Source organism: Aplysia californica, unplaced genomic scaffold, assembly GCF_000002075.1.
Source record: "Aplysia californica isolate F4 #8 unplaced genomic scaffold, AplCal3.0 scaffold00461, whole genome shotgun sequence".
Lineage (NCBI taxonomy): Eukaryota > Metazoa > Mollusca > Gastropoda > Aplysiida > Aplysiidae > Aplysia > Aplysia californica.
The window spans coordinates 354,175-361,274 of record NW_004797731.1 but is presented as its reverse complement, the minus strand read 5'-3'; the positions used below and the strand labels follow the sequence as shown (position 1 = coordinate 361,274).

The 7,100-nt window shown below is 40.0% G+C and overlaps 1 protein-coding gene across 1 annotated transcript in view; it reads left to right on the top strand.

The window, feature by feature from the left end:
* Positions 1–7,100, top strand: part of LOC101855894 (omega-6 fatty acid desaturase, endoplasmic reticulum) — a gene marked incomplete in the record, with an annotated part of 34,115 nt that overhangs the window by 938 nt on the left and 26,077 nt on the right.

Sequence of the window (7,100 nt, the reverse complement as noted above, 5' to 3'; positions counted from 1 at the left end):
CACTCTTGACTCTTTAGGCCCAAACCAACAACGAATAATAATTGGGGGTGGGAACTGCCGAAAAAGGGCCATTCTTTGCTTGAATTTGGATATTTTCTCCTCAACGATTAGATTAGATCTAGATTCTACCTGGCAATTCAAGGTCTCTGACGTTCGGCTTTGGATTTTAACGAACGAAACTACAAAATCACCAGAAATTCTTCATACTCGGGTCACTCAATGCTGGCTTTCCATGTCGTGAATTGATCATATGTCTATAAGGTCTCGAGTTTATAAAGACCAGTTGCAGCCATAGCCTACTTTAAAACCTAACTCGCCTGCAAAAATATCTTGGAGTATAGATTCTAGCCATTATAAAAGCTGTTGGTATCATCACGGTACTTGTGTGAATTGTTCCTTTAAAAAGGAAACCAAAAAGTGTTAATTTAGATGATGAGATGTCCCTTTTTACCATTCTATGATCAAAAGCGTGTAGGCCTATCTGTTTTGTATTTTTGCTGCTGGGCCAGACTGTAATACCCAGTTCCCATTGGCATGTTCGATTCGATTCGGGGCTAGCCAGATCGAGGACGAAAACCAATCATTGTGGCAAAAACTGAACGAAGCCGCTGGTGACCCTAAAAAAAAACGTGTTTGTTTTCAAGGCAGCGAGTGAAGCTATTGGTTTGAGTTAGAGAACTGATCCCCCAGTGGGCACTGCATAGGCGCAAGACCCAAGAAATATTTGACTGAATCATATTTATAGAGAAAGCCAGCAAGATCTGTTGATATGGTTTTGATAGTAATGATAATTATGTAAAATAACAAGAATAAAAAAAAAAAATTAAGAGCATTGGTAGGCTCATTGTCGTCAATCATCACACCCCTTTTCCTGACTTAATTTCCACTCAAAGTTGATCATTCTGCAGCACATACATCCACTGAGAACCAACAAAAAAATACATGAAGTTTTCTACCATTACTACCATGCTGCAATGAGGCGGCTGACATATTGGCCTTATCGTCTGGATCGCTGGATGAGTAATCGTACCGGTTCGGGCAGCATGTTTTAGCTGTCGGGCACTGGAGTACAAAAAGATCGTTTAAAACTTTGTTTTTAAATCTAACCCCAAAAGAGTGGCACACAAACCTAAAGTAACCTCCCTTACTTTCGTTGAAACAGCAGTTACGGCGATATTTTGCTAAAAATAGTTCTTAAGACAGCTTTTTCTTCATCAACTGAGCAAAACAGCGTGAAGCTCTTTCCCCGGAAGAGTTAACATTTGTTGTGGATTAAAGAGCCTGTGGCCTAGATTCTACGTTTTGGTAAACTCTGAAGGCTGGAGAGTTACTTGCATATGAGGCCCTGTCAAGGATGAAAGAGAATTTGCAGTTCTGTCTCACCGTTTTTGCCCAAAGGGGGGGTGCCCGGATTGGGGCGTGGGTGGCCTAGTGGTTAGGCTCTCGGACTCGCAACCGTAAGGTCGTGGGTTCGAATCCCATCAAGGGCCCGACGTTGTGTCCTTGGGAAAGGCACTTTACACGAATTTTCCTCACTTCACCCAGGTGGGAATGGGTACCCGGCTATAGACAGCGAAAGATCTTGTCAGTTTGTTAGTGTTTGAGCGCTTAATCGGCTGCTTGCACTGTATGCTTCCCGGGAAGCTGAGAATGTTTCGGAGTGTTCTATGGTCTGCTGGGGTAATAATATAGTGTAAAGCGCATAGAGCCTGCTGCTGAGCGGGGATATGCGCTATACAAATGCTATCTATTATTATTATTATTGTAACATAAAATCCGTAGTTTCTCATCCTTCGGGCACATAAGATAATATAGAGCCAATGGTTATATAACAAAGAATAAAGAATTTGTGCATAATTTAAATAATAGTTGAGTCAGATACAGCATATTAGCTCAGTCAGACACCAGTGTAGTTGAGTCAGATACCAGTGTGTAATACAGTCGGATATCAGTGTAGCAGAGTCAGATACCAGTGTAGTTGAGTGACCCAGATGCCAGTGTAGTAGAGTCAGATACCACGTAGTAGAGTGGGTCAGATACATACTCATTAAAATACCTATAAATGGTGAAAACCACTTTAGATAAACTATCATAGTGTCCAAGTGTTGATAACAAACATTAAAAATCATGTTATTAAGCGTGCAAAGAAACAAATGTGATAATAATTGAAAATGACCGAATGTCAAAATACTGCCCGAATCCATGAGAAAACCAAAAAAATGTGACTGAACACGTAAATAAATCGGGCGTCACTTTTGCACCCAGTAAGGGCCTCAAATATGAGAACAAGCTGAAACAGGTCATTCCTGGGGTAATCCAATCACAGGGCTTCCTGTAGCTGGTTTCGGTTTGTCTCTAGGGCAAGGGAGATAGGAGATATAAAGTTTTAAAGTCGACGTGCCTGTATTCGTCCTAATTTTGACCGAACCGGTAATTTTACTCTAAGATGTGCCTAATTTTTTAATTGTTTAAATTTTAAATATTTTTTTGGGGGGGGGGCGGGGAGGGGGGTAGAAAGTGAGGAGGCTGAAGTTTTAAACTGAAATGAAATGTTGAACTACTTCGCACCCCCCCCCCCCCCCCAACAAAAACTAAAAAAAACAACCCAGCAAACAAACAAAAAACATAACCTGTGAGTTGGTTTGGAGCCAGTTTCTGAGTACCTCAAGCTCTTTAAAAAATTGGAAAAATGCCATAAAATTGAAAGAGTACGCAATGCAGTCCACTTAAACTGAAATCTGATGGCGTGCCAGATTTTTTTCGGTTGTCAAGTTTTCGGTCGAAAGAGGTTGCTCAAAATCGAATAGAAGAAAAAATTGGGGGATTTTTTTTTCATTGGTTTACTGCTCTTTTTCGATACTGTTTTCAGATGGACTCCTCTAAAGAGGTTTTTCACTTAACCCCCCAACACTACTAACAGTCTTTATAGGATGTGACTGAACAACATTTGAGAAGAAATAAAATGGTAATAAGAAAAATTATAATTTCAAAAGTGTAAAAGTAAGGTAGATTTTCTGTCCTTTTCTTCTATATTCTGTGCTTTTCACAATGAATGTTGTTAGGGAGTATAAAATTATAAAGGTACGGTAAAAAAGATGTTTTGGGGCACTAATGTCAAGTAATGTCAAGTAAATACTCACCTGAAGTAGACCAAAACAAAATATAATCTAAGAATGTGTGGAGGCTCGTACTGTGTGGAAACTTCATACAGTTATGCATTCACTGTATCAGAGGAGGAGACTTGTTTATGATACTTGACGGGGTGAGATGCAAAACTCACTAAGCGACATTTTGGAAAAAATTGAGATTTTTTGCTTATAAATGCATATTGTTACTGGCTGTCAGATGCACAGTGTTTTCGGCCAAAACCCAACACATAAGGCCTACTTTGTTCAAAAGCCATTAAAAAATCTTCTTTTTACGCATGTTTGTGCGTATAGCAGCTTTAAAAAAAGCTGATTTTTTCTAAAGTGTTAAAATGGATGTGGCGGCTTTTGCATCTCAGCCCCTCATATGTAAATGAACGTAAAAGAAGTTTTTATATACTGATCTTATATATAGCTCTTAGACTTGGAAATGAATAGGGCCAACTATTGTCAGCGGGCAAAGGTGCATGGCACAACTTTTCCTGAAATATCTCTTTAATGTGTGAATCAGTGTCACCCATACTTTGCACTGTACTTTGTATCAATTTGTCTTTACCTTTAACTCATATTTTTCCACAACTGTTGAGGCTAGATTTAAAAACTTTTCTTCACAAATTTATATAAAATGCTACACATCTCTGTCACATAGAAAATGGGATTCTGCACAGCACTTCCCACTGCTCACACACATTTTGCATATGGCCTACATCACTGCAAACCAATGGCACTTTTTGACTTTGGTGGCAAAACTTGTTACAAAAAATTAGTTTTATAGTGAACACATTTTTGCCTTAAAGGTTCTCAAATTTCATGTGTTCAATGAACACAATGTCAAGATTAGAAAAAAAAATGATGGACTTACTTTTAAAAGTGATTACCCTAGCAGTAAACCTTATAAAATCTGGTATCCACCCACTTGAATTTTTTATTAGTATTTTTTAGGGAATTTTTTAGAATATACAGCTAAAAGGTGTTTATAAAAATATTGACCTGTTAAGATAAATTACAAGCTCATTGTGTGAAAGCTGGAAAGTTTATGTTCAATAATTTAGGAAATATTTACCATTAAGTTGCACCACAAAGTTTTGACCTCACTGTAGTGTTCTTACCTCTTTGTGATGATTGCTGCGTGAAAGTGCAGCGTGGTTTCAGTGCCAAAATGCCAAGCTCTGCTTGATTCATGGAACACTTTGATTTCTTACTTCCACACAACCAGTTTTGTTAATTTGTACTGCTTACTTTATTGTCCCCACATATACACATACCTTAAACATAATATGGTTTTATGTGTATAAGCTCATTCACTCTTTAATTTTTTTAGAGTCTTTTTTTTCTGAGCTGTGAGTGGTATTGAGAACATCTAATATTACCATTAGAAAGTTCAGCTATCGAAGATGGTGGGCGTGTCTTTTATTATAAATGCATCATAATGAAAATGTTAAATCACAAGTAGGACATGTTAGATTTGAATTCTGCCAACTCGTTAACTGTTTCACTAAAGAATGATATATTCATGTATTGGAGAGAAGCAAGAAAATGCGGTCCTTGCCAAGCTGTAAGGCATTGAATTTGCTGTTGAATAGTCTCACTTTGTTGCATACAGTACGTTGTATCCTGAGGAAACTCACTTTACCTTATTTTCTTCAATTCACCTGGCTGCAAATGGGTACTGTGCAATCCCCTGAGAATTATTATGTAAATGATAACAATATATCTCCAACAGAATGTAAAATTGAAAATCCACTTGGGGACCGCAGTGGTAATAAAAAAAATGAACAGGCTAGCTGAGAAAGTTGCTGTGAAATTGTGTGAGCCCTTAGGAAGGCAGGTGGGGATAGCGCCTCTTCTTCTTCTTCTTCTTCTATCTCGTGGTTGGGGCAATCGTTGGGGCACCACTGCATTGGAAAACCAGCTCTCGCCATCTATTTTTGTCCTCTGCTTTCCTCAGATTGTCACCCATCGTCTTTCCTGTCCACTCTGTAATGTTGTCCTCCCATCTCCTTCTCTGCCTTCCTATCTTTCTCTTTCCTTGTACGGTTCCTTGCAGGATTGTTTTGGCAAGTCCTGTGGATCTTGTGACATGCCCATACCATTTTAGTTTTCGTCTCTTCACTGTGGTCAGTAGATCTTCATATTGTCCCACTGCGTTGGTGATTCTCTTTCGTACTTCAGCATTTGAAATGTGGTCTTTGTACGAGATGTCAAGGAGTCTGCGGTAACATCTCATCTCTGTGGTCTGAATCTTTTTCTCTAATTCTGCTGTTAGTGTCCACGACTCGCAGACGTATAAAAATATTGAGATGACCAGTGAGCGCATTAGTCTATTTTTTAGCTGTGCGTGATGTTTCTGTCCCTCCAAACAGGCTTCAGTTTTGACAGCGCAGCTGTTGTTTGCGCGATTCTGGAGAGAATTTCTGGTCTTGAGCCTTCATCTGAGACGATAGATCAGAGGTATTTGAAGCTGTTGACGGTGTCAAGTTTCTCGCCCCTAACTTTGATGTCCGCATTGATGCCATTGGTGTTATTGGTCATTAGCTTGGTTTTCTCGGCACTGATCTCCATGCCGTAGGCTGCAGAGGTTGTGTCCAGCCGCTCCACTAGTGTGGCGAGCTCCTGTTCTTCTCCTGCTAATCCATCGATGTCATCGGCAAAACGCAAGTTAGTAATTGTCCTGCCTCCAATACTGATTGTTCCATTGTGGTCTTCCAGAGTGTCAGTCATGATTCGTTCTAGGAAGATGTTGAAGAGATTGGGAGAGAGTAAACAGCCTTGCCTCACCCTGACCGTTGTCCTGAACCAATCCCCCATGCTGCCGTTAAGGTAGACTGCGCTGGAGGCTTTGTCGTATAGTTGTTGTATGACGTTGATCAGGTTGGCATTGATGTTATATTTCCTCATGGTTGCCCATAAGGCTGCATGCCAGACCCTGTCGAAGGCCTTTTTAAGATAGAGCATACATGACCAAATGAGCAATTTTGATTTTTACCTGTGAAGAAAGCTAGGCTTGTGCATAGTGGTAATTGTTTCTGTTTTGGTGCCAGCTGGCAAAGTGGAGATGATTCAAGTGGGTTAGTGTAAAAAGTTTAAAATGGTGAAACTTCTTAAGTTCCAGTTTCTTAACTACTGTGAATATAGTTTGCGGATGAATGTTAAAAAAAAAAAAATCCCACCATATGGTTTCAAATGGTAATGCCTCTTTGTTTCTCAGCAGTAAAATGGTACTGCATGTTGCTCCTTTGAATAAGAACTGTTTGATTTTTCTGCATCAAATTATAATGGACCAATAGTTAACAAAGTGAATGTTTCGTCCATTTTGTCATGCTTCGCTGGCCCTCAAACATTTCTGCTCTAGGAAGTGGATTTTATTGAACATCTTTGTCTTTCTGCTTAGGTGCAGTATTCCCATCATTGTCTTTACCAGGCCGAGTTGTAATGGTCTACCCCCCTGAATCAGGAGTCCTAAACTTTTTGCAAAGTGGGCTTTATGGTATTTTCTAAAATTCAGTTCTGCTTGGTTATTGTTTCTGTCATTTGTGGTGTAATAGTAATACAGTCGAACCTGCCCTGACGGCCACCTCTATAAGATGGCCACCTGTACAAACGGCCACTTTCCATTTCCCCCCTTGCGTTTTTTCTATATTATTTAACTGTGTAAAACGGGCACCTGTCCAACGCGGCCGCGGCCACCATAATTTAACCGACAACCCCTATCATACTAAGCAATAATACCTGTCTAAGACGGTCACCTTAGTGACTCCATTACGTTTTGTCATATATTGTGCATTGGCCCCTGGCGTTGTGGGCGAGCTGTCAAAATTCAATCACCTGTCGTTGTTGTTAGGTAGTCCCTCCAACCGATCATGTTGCGTAGGCCCCTCCCACTGTTGACCAATAGCTACCAATTTTCAGCTGCTGGTGAGGTAAGCGTGTGATCCCTCATAACCCATAAGCCCC